Source organism: Nicotiana attenuata, unplaced genomic scaffold (genome assembly GCF_001879085.1).
Source record: "Nicotiana attenuata strain UT unplaced genomic scaffold, NIATTr2, whole genome shotgun sequence".
In the NCBI taxonomy this organism is placed as follows: Eukaryota; Viridiplantae; Streptophyta; class Magnoliopsida; order Solanales; family Solanaceae; genus Nicotiana; species Nicotiana attenuata.
Window position 1 is genome coordinate 173,071 of NW_017671095.1, and position 15,337 is coordinate 188,407.

The window sequence follows — 15,337 nt, forward strand, 5'->3', positions numbered from 1 at the left end:
TACTAACTAACTTTCAAGTAACTACAATGACTATAACTAATAAAAAGGATTGTAAACAATTATGAGAAAAATGCTAAGGCAATGATTTCCCCTATTGATGGAATCCCTTCTGTTTATGCTCATACAAATTTACCCACACACCTCTATCAATCATGAACACTAATCTTACCGCAAATCTCTCCCGAGTAATCACAGTAATCTACTATTGCACTCTCCCGAGATACACTAGCTTGCTTTATTTAGCACAATTCACTTTAGATTGCACCCAAGGCTTCGTTATTCCTAATCCCGCCTTTAAACCCGCAATTATAGATTCCTCTAATAATCTAGGAGTGGTGTTGTTCAACAAAACCCTAAATATGCACTCTTTTTACAAGTTATGCACACTAAATAGGCACAGCTAATTGAGGATCCTGTCAATTAACTACAACGAACACGAAGTTGAACAAATAAAGATTAAACTAGCAATTTGTATTCACATAAACAAGAAGTTCATCACCCAATAGATTCCATCAAAGCCTTAGACAAGAAATTTAGCTACTCATAGTTATGGGAGAATAAACTAAACTTGAATTTATCATAAAATCAAAAGAAAAGAAGAAAGATGTTTAGAGTACTTTCTCACAATTGTTCTCCTTGCTAAGAAACCTAAAAAATCAATACATGCCTCTCTTGGGCGAAGTCTAGTGTTTAAAATAGGGTTTAGGTCTAAAAATCCCGTGTTTTACACTTTGGTCCCCGAAGTTTCTGTGTCCACCGCGGTTCTACCGCGATCGCGGTAGAACCGCGGTAAAATACCCTCGCGGATCTTCAATTATTCAGAGACTACCTTCCACCGCGGTTTCACCGCGGTCGCGGTGGAACCGCGGTGGACCCTGTACCCGGGCAATTTGGCCTGTTTTGAATGGGTCACTTGGGAAATGCAACAATTAGCCTTTTTTTTCATCAATAGTTGACTCCAAACTGCTCCTTAGCCTTCCTTACACCTATATCACCTGCAAATCATGAAAAGTACCAATAAGAGCATTTTGTTGTCATTTTTCCACATTAAAGTTCACAAGAAGGTGGTTATTCGGTGCGTGATTATAGTCAAATTCACCTATTATCAAAACATCCCAAAATTGGTCGGTTTCTTGAATAATAAATTGCGGGACGCAAAAATAGTTTCTCTCTTTTTTTTTTAGCAAAACAACCGAATTTCGTAAAAAAAAATTGAAAAACAAAATATTTTGGAAAACCTCGACCGGTTTTTCGGCCGATTTTTTTACTGCCGTGATCGAAGTTGGCAGGTCAATCGATTTTGGCCGAATTTCTAGTAGTGTATCATGTATAAAAATAGATTACAGTTTGATTTTTACTAGATCATAATTACATATGTAAAACTATAGAAAATAAATTATGTTATCTTAGTTATAATTTTTACAAGGAAGTCATCTTCGCAATAATAAAAACTTTATTTATTCGATATAATATAAGAATTTCAGATTCCTCTGTGAGCTTATGATATTCCACAACTAAGACTTCCTTTCTTTGTCTGTTTTTTTAATGTTTAGTTTTATTTATAATTAACTTTTCTCCCAACACCGACCATACACGATGTACCAATTAATATAAATTATTTAAACAATACTTGCCTTCTTTTTTGGGGAATATAATCGTGGCCAGTAAACAACAATATTTTCTAAATTAAACCTTCTTATGAACACATTTATTCTTGGCCAAAAGCTACACAAACCGTTTCCTCGTAAATTAATTATGTTGCGAAAACCTAGTTTTGTAAGTAACTTGAAATTTACATTAAACAACATAGTATCATGTCATTGCTAGGATTTTGGATCTTGTCCAACATTTTTATGTTAAAAATATTCTGTATATGTAATGTATTTATTAAAATTACTTGAAACTGTGGTCTCATTTAGGCTGTAAATGATGGGTTCAATTGAACACGCTCGTTATTTAGGTCTACATTAATTTGTTCGTAAATGTAAGTTTTATTGGCTATATAATTACCATCTATGGAAGGTAGTTTATTACAAATTTTCTATATTTCTAGCATTAATTTTTCTCTAGATAGTCTAAAGACATTTCTTTGATATTAGAACCCTTTTAACGTTTTAACCAAGTAAATGGAAGGAATTTTTATTATATTAGTTAGTGCTTTGATGGGAGTATTTGAAAAGATGTGACTTTTGTTTTAAAAGGTGCCTATTGGCAAAGGTTAAGTCTGTTAGTCCTAACAGACACCTAAAGGGTTTATAAATACCCTTTTCTTCTCCAAAACAAAAATCATCAGAAAAGCAACAAAGTATCTTCTTCTTTTCTGCTATCTTCAATTCACCAAATTTGTTCAAGTGGAAATTCGAGTTAATTGCTGGTGCTCGAATTTCAGAGGCTTTGTAAAATCCTGGAGGAATTCTGCCATAATCCCTGCAGCAACGAAATTGGGAGACTTAAATTCCTTAAGGACAGTGACTACACTATCAAAGCCTAATTATTTCGTCCCTATATTCTGTTATATTTTCTAACAATATTAGTTGTTTAGTTAATTGGCTATTTAAATTTCATTGTGTTGGTGAGAGGGGTGGAGGCACAAGTCGAACTACGGGTTCGACCGTATCTAGTAACTTTTGTTTAAATAGTACATTTGGTGTTTAGAATTTATTAAATTATATACAAACATTAAATTTAAAATTCGATCACTAATACTTGAAGTCGTCGTTTTAAAATCCAGAACCCATAAGGTTGAAATACTGGCTCCGCCTCAATTGGTGAGGGTTTGATTGTTACAAATTTACTGTGCCAATGGGTGATCTACAATAAAATGATTCATCTTTCAAAAGGTTATATATGTCAGACAACTATAAAATATGTAGAAAATTTTAGGTTTTTTAATTTCTAAGTCAAAGTTTTAGCTGTATTTCTTATATTAAATTTGGACTCTTAAACAATATTATAATATCTTTTGAGAAATTAATTGCAAAACATGTTTCATTGTCAGCATCTAAATCTGGCAATAAATATTTTCCCTCTGTGTTCCCTTCAGCTCCACCATTTCCAGAATTGTTGACCTTAAAGCCAAATTAAACAATTCTTTTTAAAGAAACAAATATACATTTGAAACTTTAAATATAGTATAAGATCTTAGAGGAACTTGCCAAGAAAATGCCAACAGATAAATCTTTACATGGATTTCTCCACCATTTGCGGGTAAAGGTCAGAAAAAATTGGAAAATTCTACAGATTATTATGTCATAAAATATTAAAATTCATTTATTTTGGAGATACCTTTCATGCGACATAACGTGTTGAAGTTTACGCGCACACCTATTAATATGCTTGTAAAAATTTGCCCGTCAAACTAATAGATATATCACATATGTTTGTATATAAATTTCTTTCGCTAAACCATTGTAATTAATATATGCTCTTTTTTTTAATTAAATCACTTAATCATAGTAAGTAGTTGATATGTCATGATATAATTAATTAAATAATAGATGTGAAACTTTTTTTATTCGTGAATTTTTCACTATAGCTTTTTTCACTCTTGTATTTTTTAACCTATTTTGAAAATACTTTTCTTTAGACGAATATCTTTCAAAAACAACTTCTTTACCTTACACGAGATAGGAGTAAGAGCTGCGTACACCTCATCCCTCCAGACCCCACTTACGGGATCACATTGGATATGTTATTGTTGTCGTTATATACTATTTTTTCTTTTCTTTAAAATAAATAATTTTCTTTTATCATTGTTAACGATATGTTATGTAAGTATATATACGTGATCACAATCTCTTAAAGCTCTTAAAACTTTGACTTTTTACTTATTTATGCGAATATTATTATGAGATCTTGTTTTAAAATCTTCATTAGTCAAAATATAGAGCTATTGCTTTGAAAAAAGAGAAGGGGCGTGTGGGGTAGCCAGACAAAAGAAATATTCTTTGTTCTATTCCTAGCTGGAGCATTTCCTTTCTATTTTTTGTTGCTATTGCGCTTTTCTTTTGTTGTTCTTTTTCCCTTTTTAAAGAGTTATGCGCGGATTATGCTTAGATTTTGCTGGTCTAATAGAGTCGACTTGTATGAGTTGTACTTGCTGAAGTTAGTCGGTGCCTAGAAGTTTGTCAGCAGATTTAATTATATTAGTGTCTATAATTGTGATGATCCGATAGATCATTTTCAGTTTTAGCCCTTATTTTTGTGTTTCAAAACCTTGATTAGCTCCGTTTAGCCTTCCTCGATTTGCATGCGCAGTCCGTGTCTTTTTCCGGAAGGTTTTAATGTGAAAAATTGACGAAAATATGAAATCGTGCTTTAAAATTCATTTGAGTTGACTTCGGTCAACGTTTTGAGCAAAAGGATCCGGATCAGTGTTTTGACGGTCCCAATGGGTCCGTATCGTGATTTGAGATTCGGGCATATGCCCGGAATCGAATTCGGAAGTCCCTAACTTGATTTATCATAATTTGTTGAAAACGAGAAGTTTAAAGATTTAAAGAATTCATAAATTTGATTGTAGTTTGAATTTGTTGCTACCTGGCTCAGATTTCGGTTCCGGAATTTGGTATATGCCCGTTTCAGTATTTATGACTTGTCTGCAAAATTTAGTGCAAAACGGAGTTGATTTGACGTGATTCGGACGACCGGTTGAGAAATTGCATGTTCTTAAGTTTCATTGGAAATTTTATTTGTTTTGGTGTCCGATTCATAGTTTTAGGTGTTATTTTGGCATTTTTATTGCGCGAGCAAGTTCGTATGATGTTATTACACTTGTATGCATATTTGGTTTGTAGTCTCGAGGGCTCTGGTGAGTTTCGGATAGGCCACAGAGTGATTTTTGAACTTAAAATAGTGCTGGTACATCAAGTCTGCAGATCTCGCATTTGCGAGGACCTGATCGCAAATGCGAGCCTCGCATATGCGAGGCAAATGCGATGTCAGGTTCGCATATGCGAAAATGGTGGGGGCTGGTCAGCTTCGCTTTTGCAAAGTGAATTCCGCATATGCGAAGGGGGGCAGGTTCGCATTTGTGAACTTTGTGTCGCATTTGCGATGTCAACCGGCTCAGTGGTTTTTCGCATTTGCGAAGGATTGAACGCAATTGCGAACTATGTGTCGCAATTGCAATAACTACAGCTGGGTAAAAAAGGAGAAAACAGAAATTAGCACATTTCTTTCAAACTCTCAACCCTAAACACCTTAGAGGCGATTTTTCCAAGAGCTTTTCTTCCTAAATTCATTAGTAAGTGACTCTAATCTACTTTCTTACAATTACCCATTATATTTCATAAAATTTCAACATTAAATCTAGGATTTTCATGGTAGAAATTAGGGGTTTGGGTAGAATTAGAAATTTTTTAAAAATTAGAATTTAAACCTCGAATTGAGGTCGGATTTTGAATTGAGTTGCATAACCGGACTCGGGGGCTCGGGGGTTTTGGTCCTAACCTCAGGTTTTGAATAAGCGGGCCCGGGGTTGACTTTTGTCGACTTTTTCAATAATAATCTATATTGAACCTCCTTCAATCGTAGGTAGTTTCTAAGGCTTATTTTGAATCGTTTGATTAATGATTTGCTAGATTTGGTTGGTTTGAAAGCTTGTTCGAAAGGCAAGGCCGTGGTTGAATCTTGAACTGATTGCAGAGTGAGGTAAATGTTGGGTCTAACCTTGATTTGCGGGAATTAGAAACCCTTGAGCTATGTACTAGGTAAATTACATGTGTAGTGGCGTATATGCAAGGTGACGACTATATATACGTCGTCAAATTACTTGTTTCCATGCTTTCCCGTATTTCATTAATTGTGTTATTTCATAACTTAGCCGTTACATTACTTTTTTTCCCTATCTTCATTGCTTAATATTATGTCTTGTTTTCATGCCTTAATTGCTACATGCTTATTTGACTTCCATGCCATAATTGCTACTTTCCATTTAGCATTTCTTGTATTAAAATGTCTATCCCCTCCCTGATTTCATACTTATTTACTACTTGTCTTTTCCCTCATATTTCTAAATCGTCTTATGCCTTGTTGCCTTATAGTTTCTATTAATTGTTGCCTTCATTGAAGTAGTTTCACTTGTACGTATTGTTAAAAGTAGATACCGTTGAGTTGGTAAAGCTGAGACATCCAAGTAGTTCGAGCCTCTTGATTATCATGTTATTCTCCATTGCTCGTACATTTGTTCTCTTGATGCATGATTTCTTGTAAATCTTAGTCATTGAGTTACTATTGTTAATTGACATTGTTTGGGAGCGGGTAGCACGCCGCAACAGAAATTGAAAAGGTCGAATAAGGATGGACTATGATATTGACTGATGATTATATGGAGGGGGCGGGTTGCGCATCGCAACGGATATGTTTAAAATTTATATTGTGGGATCGGGTTGCGCGCCGCAACAATCTATGTGTTTTCTATTCCTTATTGTATTGTGTTGGCTTCGGTACTTTAGTATGAGACTCTAAGGATTGGTATTTCTGGTATTTACTGATTTTCTTTGAGGATTGAGTTATTTTCATGAGTTAACTTCCTTATTTCGTTTCCGTATTTTCCTTTCCTGTCATTATTTTAAACCGCATTTAGGTTATTGTAAGTGGCTCGCCTTAGCCTCGTCACTACTTCGTCGAGGTTAGGCTTGGCACTTGTAGAGTACATGGGGTCGGTTGTATTCGTACTATACTCTGCACTTCTTGTGCAAATTTTAGATTCGGTCCCAGCAGCAGTCAGTAGATTGCCCGGGTTGACTATTGAACTTGAGGTATAGCTGCTCGGCGTTTGCAGCCCTGAAGTCCCCTTCTACTTTATCTTAGTTGTGTATTTTCTTTCAGACAGCTTTACTTTCATTCAGACCATGATATGTATTATTCTAGTAGCTCGTGCACTTGTGATACCAGATCCGGGGTTGTATTTAGATATTTCGGTTGTTATGATTTTTCACACTTTATTTTATTTCTATCACAGTTATTCCAGTTTAATCGGCATCAGTTTATTTGAAGTGTTAAAAATGGCTTTAAACTATTCTAACATTGGCTTGCCTAGCAAGTGAAATGTTAGGTGCCATCACGGTCCCAAGGTGGGATTTTCGGGTCGTGACAATAATCGATTTCTTCTGTGTAATAATACTTGATATGACCTCATTGGTGTCACACCTCCTTTTTTTATACCCCGCGGAAGGGATATAATAAAGGGAGTTTTTCTAATTAAAGGACAATCGAAACGGGATTCGTTTATTAAGAAGTTCAGAGTCGCCACTTGGGAGATTTATGGTGTCCCAAGTCACCGGTTGAATCCCGAATCGAGGAAAAGGTTTGACTCTGTTTAACAGTCGCGAACCAAAAGTCCGAGTAAGGAATTCTGTTAACCCGGGAGAAGGGGTTAGGCACTCCGAGTTCCGTGGTTTTAGCACGGTCGCTCAACTGCTATATTTGGCTAAAGTCTGATTTTAATACATGTTATCCTATTGCAATTTTGGAATTGTTTAACCGCTTTTAATTAGTTTTTATGGAAGTGAACGTCGTTTAAGAGTGTGTTTTTGGATCACGTCACATGAAATGCACCCGGATCCTCGACACCTCTTATTCAACGTTTTGGGATTTGGATTTGGGTCGCATGAAATGCACACCCGTATTTAAAAAGGTAAAATTATTAAAAGCGCGCCTAAAGTGGCTAGCGTCTTATTAACTTTGCGGGAGGCCATGAAAATTCGCTAAATGGCACGTCCCGAATTTTTAGATATTTTGATATGAGCATTTAATGAGGGCCCCGCAATTTATGTATTTTGTGCGGCGAGGCTCGTCTCATTTTCATTTAAAGGCCGTCCTAGAGCAAACTACAATTTTCTATTCAAATTTGTCTCTAAAGAGTCCTAGTTACTTAATATTATAAAATTCGGGCTTCAAGTTCAAGTCCGGAGTCAAACAAAAGGGATAGACCTCTTAATTTGAACCCGCTACTTAACTCGAGAACCCACTTTTACAAATTAGTTTTAATGAATTTAAGGGGAATTAGCCTCAGCACGTTTGGGATTCGTAAAATTGGCCCAGGCCAAAAACGAGCGTTGAGGAGACATGCGCCAAATGGATCCAAAGGATGGACAGATCGAATCCATACAAACACGAAAATGGCGAAAAAGGAACAGGTGTTGATACCTACTATATTCTGCACAGGAGATGGAACCAACTGGAACTGTAATGACTTACTTAAACCTTATCAATTTGCATATATACTCAAACAATTACTTAGCAATTATACAGAATCTGAAAAGCACAAACGTCATTTTTCTTCTGAATGTGAAACTAAACCATAAATTGGCATGGCTACTACTCTTAACTCTAATCTCAAATTCTAACTATCCTTTCAACACTTGTAAGTCAACACAATGTTACTATATAGCATATAATCACCTTAATAATTCTCAAGCTCCGTGAGTACTAAGAAGTCCATTATTGTGACCAAAAATACATTTCAGTAAACTACCAATTCTGTACCTACAGCAGCAGTGACACATGCGTGGTTTCAGTATTGGAAGAATCTATTTAAACTAAATACACTAATATTAAATCTAACTAACATAGCTGACACAGAATCTAATTAATGATTCAATTAAACAGATTTCCATCAAATTTGACAGTCCAAATAAAGTACAATAATATGAGTTCACTTGTCACAACCTATATCTAGCTATGAGATGCTTGATAGAGAAGAATTCCACTAGGTTCAAATCACAAGCAGTTCTTAGAAGAGTAATACGAAACGTTCAACAAAGTGCAATACACCATACAACTCAAACAATGTATTTACAACAAATAAAATCAAAATATGAACAAAAGGAGGGAAAACAGATTGACACTATGTTCCAGGGCTTCAAGTTTCCATTTCAACTTCGAATCAGGCTTTACATTAGGTAGATCTAAGAAATGTGTACCTGGAAATGAAAAGGAAGATGGAAATGAGGCAAAAATAAACAGCCACAGCTCAGCAATCAACAGCAACAGAAATCCATTTTTTTTAACTCGAAAGGAACTTAATATCATCTAGAAAATGAGAAATTCCAGAACTCCAAGCAGAAACCTCAATGTAACAGTGTTTTCCAATTAAGTAAAACTTAAACCAGCTTTTAAAATATCTGAATTTCAACTTATTTCAACCCCAAAATGACTCAAGGTTACTTCAAAGACTCAGAACTTTCACAAAATCAGCAAAGAAACCAATAGAATAGTATTTCAAGAGAGGTTTTCAGCCGCCCCTTTTATTTCTGGATTTTCTAACCCTTTTTCTTCCTCTTTTTGTTTTTCTCTGATTTTTAGAAGGTTAGCAGCTCTTAAATCTGATTCCCCCTTTTCCAAGGCAAGAAAGAGTGCCTTTATAGGCAAGCCAATAGGGCAAACTTTCAGATTTTAATTTACCCCTTAGGTCCCTAGTTATTTTCAGTTTTTAGCTTAAAAGTCCCTAAAGGACTGACTTATTTCTCAAGTTATAACACCTATTTGTTGAATTTCAGATTAAATCCCCATCTAGAAGGTCCTAGGGAGTTCCATTTTCAGTTACTAAAAGATTCCCTATGTTGAATTTCCTGAACTACCCTTTTCTTATTCTAAAATTTACCGTGTTAAACCAACCCCCCTCTTACCTTGATAACTGGTCAAGAACTGACCAAGATTCTATCCTATTCAGCTATAACCAAAAGATCCTAAAAATTAAACTAATTAAACAATTAAACAAGAAACAGTAGGCTGATAATTAATGGCAATTGGAACTAAAATCGGATTATCAACGGCAATCATGAATCATTTAATCACAACCAAACACAAAATCAAACTAGAATCGAAACAGAACCAAATTAAACCAAAACGAAAATAGAAACAATTAAAACCCCTAAAATTTCTAAATCAATTAATCATGAAGAATATTGATCAGAACCCTAATAAAGTAAAAAACAGAAAAATAAAGGAAAAAAATGAAATACCTCCAATTCTTGGAAATTTAGGATCTCAGGCTTATTTTGATCTAATATTCGAGGCCTTTGGGGAATATTTGAAGGCTGTAAGTTGTGGATTCGTAATAAGGGAGGTGAGGAGGGGTCTTGGTGTTAATTTGGTATGGTTTGGGGGTGGCGCCGCCGTGAGCGGCGGAGGCGGCGACCACTGATTCAATTATTCGACCAGTTCGGCTAGGTTTTGGAGGAAACTAAGTTTAGATCCGGAATGGGGAGGTGAAGAGGGAGGTATGGTGTAATTTTAGGGGTCATCGGAGGATCGCCGCCGGCGGAGGCGATTTCCGGCCGGCGGCGGACGGTGGGAGGCGGCGGAGAAGCGGTGGCTATGAAAGAGACGAAGGTAGGGGGGTCCTGGGGGGGTGACATTTAGACAATTATATATTAAACAAGGTGGGCTTCTCAACCTTTGGATCAACAACCTAGACGGCTGAGATTTGTTGAGTCCAAAACGGCGTCGTTTTGATGGGGACAGGGGCTGGACCGGGTTAGGGTGGACTGGGCTCGATTTAACCGGGTTTGGGGGTTGGCTTGGGGCTCTAAATGACTTGGGCTGAATGGGTGTAGATGGGTACTGGGCTCGAATAAATTAAGAGGAATTGGCCCAAGCTGATTTCCCTCTTTTGTATTTCTAAATCAAATCAATTTTCAAAATTCCTTTTACATTCTCTTTTTTTTTTCCAAAATTGAATCAAAATCTGAAATAAAACCTAATTAACCTATCAAAACACTAATTAAACCTAGATGACAATTATCACAATTAATTAACCAACAAATTAAAAGAAAACTATTCAAAATCAAAGTTAAACTTAAAGAGTTCAAATTAAACCATTTTTTTTGCGATTTTCCCTTTTTATAAGGCCACTAAATTGAATAATTCTTAAAATGCAAAAATTAACTCCTAAATGCACATGAAACACATTTTGTTATCCTATTGCAATTTTGGAATTGTTTAACCGCTTTTAATTAGTTTTTATGGAAGTGAACGTCGTGTTAAGAGTGTGTTTTTGGATCACGTCACATGAAATGCACCCGGATCCTCGACACCTCTTATTCAACGTTTTGGGATTTGGATTTGGGTCGCATGAAATGCACACCCGTATTTAAAAAGGTAAAAATTATTAAAAGCGCGCCTAAAGGCTAGCGTCTTATTAACTTTGCGGAGGCCATGAAAATTTCGCAAATGGCACGTCCCGAATTTTTAGATATTTTGATATGAGCATTTAATGAGGCCCCGCAATTTATGTTTTGTGCGGCGAGGCTCGTCTCATTTTTCATTTAAGGCCGTCCTAGAGCAAACTACAATTTTCTATTCATTTGTCTCTAAAGAGTCCTAGTTACTTAATATTATAAAAATTCGGGCTTCAAGTTCAAGTCCGGAGTCAAACAAAAGGGATAGACCTCTTTATTTGAACCCGCTACTTAACTCGAGAACCCACTTTTACAAATTAGTTTTAATGAATTTAAGGGGAATTAGCCTCAGCACGTTTGGGATTCGTAAAATTGGCCAGGCCAAAAACGAGCGTTGAGGAGACATGCGCCAAATGGATCCAAAGGATGGACAGATCGAATCCATACAAACACGAAAATGGCGAAAAAGGAACAGGTGTTGTACCTACTATATTCTGCACAGGAGATGGAACCAACTGGAACTGTAATGACTTACTTAAACCTTATCAATTTGCATATATACTCAAACAATTACTTAGCAATTATACAGAATCTGAAAAGACACAAACGTCATTTTCTTCGAATGTGAAAACTAAACCATAAATTGGCATGGCTACTACTCTTAACTCTAATCTCAATATTCTAAACTATCCTTTTCAACACTTGTAAGTCAACACAAGTTTACCTATAGCATATAATCACCTTAATAATTCTCAACTCCGTGAGTACTAAGAAGTCCATATTGTGACCAAAAATACTTTCATAAACACTACCAATTCTGTACCTACAGCAGCAGTGACACATGCGTGGTTTCAGTATTGGATAGAATCTATTTTAAACTAAATAAACTAATATTAAATCTAACTAACATAGCTGACACAGAATCTAATTAATGATTCAATTAAACAGATTTCCATCAAATTTGACAGTCCACAATAAAGTACAATAATATGATTCACTTGTCACAACCTATATCTAGCTATGAGATGCTTGATAGAGAAGAATTCCACTAGGTTCAAATCACAAGCAGTTCTTAGAAGAGTAATACGAAACGTTCAACAAAGTGCAATACACCATACACCCAACAAATGTATTTACAACAAATAAATCAAAATATGAACAAAAGGAGGGAAAACAGATTGACACTATGTTCCAGGGCTTCAAGTTTCCATTTCAACACTTCGAATCAGGCTTTACATTAGGTAGATCTAAGAAATGTGTACCTGGAAATGAAAAGGAATGGATAGAGGCAAAAATAAACAGCCACAGCTCAGCAATCAACCAGCAACAGAAATCCATTTTTTTAACTCGAAAGGAACTTAATATCATCTAGAAAATGAGAAATTCCAGAACTCCAAGCAGAAACCTCAATGTAACAGTGTTTCTCCAATTAAGTAAAACTTAAACCAGCTTTTAAAAATATCTGAATTTCAACTTATTTCAACCCCAAAATGACTCAAGGTTACTTCAAAGACTCAGAACTTTCACAAATCCAAGAACCAATAGAATAGTATTTCAAGAGAGGTTTTCAAGCCGGCCCCTTTTATTCTGGATTTTCTAACCCTTTTCTTCCTCTTTTTGTTTTTCTCTGATTTTTAGAAGGTTAGCAGCTCTTAAATCTGATTCCCCCTTTTCCAAGGCAAGAAAGAGTGCCTTTATAGGCAAGCCAATAGGGCAAACTTTCAGATTTTAATTTACCCCTTAGGTCCCTAGTTATTTTCAGTTTTAGCTTAAAAGTCCCTAAAGACTGACTTATTTCTCAAGTTATAACACCTATTTGTTGAAATTTCAGATTAAATCCCCATCTAGAAGGTCCTAGGGAGTTCCATTTTCAGTTACTAAAAGATTCCCTATGTGGATTTCCTGAACTACCCTTTTCTTATTCTAAAATTTACCGTGTTAAACCAACCCCCCTCTTACCTTGATAACTGGTCAAGAACTGACCAAGATTCTATCCTATTCAGCTATAACCAAAAGATCCTAAAATTTAATTAATAAACAATTAAACAAGAAACAGTAGGCTGATAATTAATGGCAATTGGAACTAAAATCGGATTATCAACGGCAATCATGAATCATTTAATCACAACCAAACACAAAATCAAACTAGAATCGAAACAGAACCAAATTAAACCAAAACGAAAAATAGAAACAATTAAAACCCCTAAAATTTCTAAATCAATTAATCATGAAAATATTGATCAGAACCCTAATAAAGTAAAAAACAGAAAAATAAAGGAAAAAATGAAATACCTCCAATTCTTGGAATTAGGATCTCAGGCTTATTTTGATCTAATATTCGAGGCCTTTGGGGAATATTTGAAGGCTGTAAGTTGTGGATTCGTAATAATGGGGGTGGGGTTCTTGGTGTAATTTGTATGGTTTGGGGGTGGGCCGCCCCCGTGAGCGGCGGAGGCGGCGACCACTGATTCAATTATTCAACCAGTTCGGCTAGGTTTTGGAGGAAACTAAGTTTAGATCCGAATGAGGAAGTGAAGAGGGAGGTATGTATAATTTTAGGGGTCATCGGAGGATCGCCGCCGCGGAGGGCGATTTCGACCGGCGGCGGACGGTGGGAGCGGCGGAGAAGCGGTGGCTATGAAAGAGACGAAGGAGGGTCCTGGGGGGGGGTAGTGACGTTTAGACAATTATATATTAAACAAGGTGGGCTTCTCAACCTTTGATCAACAACCTAGACGGCTGAGATTTGTTGAGTCCAAAACGCGGTCGTTTGATGGGACAGGGCTGGACCGGGTTGGGAAAGGATTTGGGCTTGGACTGGGTGTGGGGCAGGTTTTGGTCTGGACTGAAATTTGACAACAGCCCAATACTTAAACTAACACAGGCTGGCCTGTTTTCTTTCCTTTATTTCACTTCAATTAATTCTTTTTATTTGTTTTTCTTTTCTTTTCTTTTTTTTTTTTGAATTTTGTTAAATGCAAAAATTAAAAATAAACAGACCTGATTTAATTTCTAAAACTAAACTAATTAATTTTCAAGAATTAACTAAATCCTAATTTCAAAGAAAACTAAGACAAATTAGAAGTAAAAATGCAAAAGGAACTTTTTGTTATTTTCTTTCATTTTTGTTAATGTTGATTAACTATAGAACAAAAAAATATAAAAATTGGGTCCTAAATGCAAATGTACTATTTTTATGTTTTCTATGAATCATCATGCACACACAAATACACATACACACAAAATGACGCAATTAAATCCTAAAAATTAAATAATAAAAGAAAAATCCTAATTTTAAGAATTCTTTAGGAATAATTCAAGCGAGGCAAAAATCACGTGCTCACAATTGGTAAGTGTTACAACATCTCTGTGTATTGAAAATTCATGGTTATTAACCTCAATCCGTTAGTATGGAGTATTTTTTTTTCCAAGTGAAATCCCTAGTATATAAATGAGTGAAAAAGTAACTTCCAAAGTGTCATATGTCGACGTTTTAGAACAAGTTAATTCGAGTCTAATTAAAAACGACATAATAATTAGATTCTTTCAATTTTATCTAGATATCATGACCATAATCTCTCGCATTAATATTAACGAGGGTGAATTTTGGAAACTTGACAGTCTTGCATCATTATTACTAATAACCGCAACAATGCAATTACAGACATAAACTTACAATACATCAATGCTTACACTTAATTAATAAATACATGTCATGTTTTTACACTTATACTTGTTTCACTTAACCATAGCTAATTAATAGAGTATATATTATCACTAGAGCTGTCAATATGGGCGGGGCGGCCGGGCTAGCCCAGCCCAGCCTATGTGGGCTTTAGCAATTGACGGGCTGGGCTGGGCTAGCCCACCATTTTGATGGGCCTTATAATGGTCAGCCCACCCCAGCCCTATGTAGGCTGCGGCCCCCCACGGGCCGGCTCATCATTTTTTTTAAAATATAATTTTTATATTTTTTCTTTAAGTTTCTAACCTAAAAAAAGATTAAATATTTAAAAGTTAAAAAAATCTTATTGGAAAAATTTCACAAAACTTTATAACTTTATTATATTGTTCCAATATATTATACTCCGTCCGTTCCAGTTTATGTAAACCTATTTTCTTTTTGGTCCGTTTCAAAAAGAATGACCCCTTTCTTAATTTGGAAATAATTTAGCTTAAACTTCCAATTTTATCCTTAATGAGAAACTTAT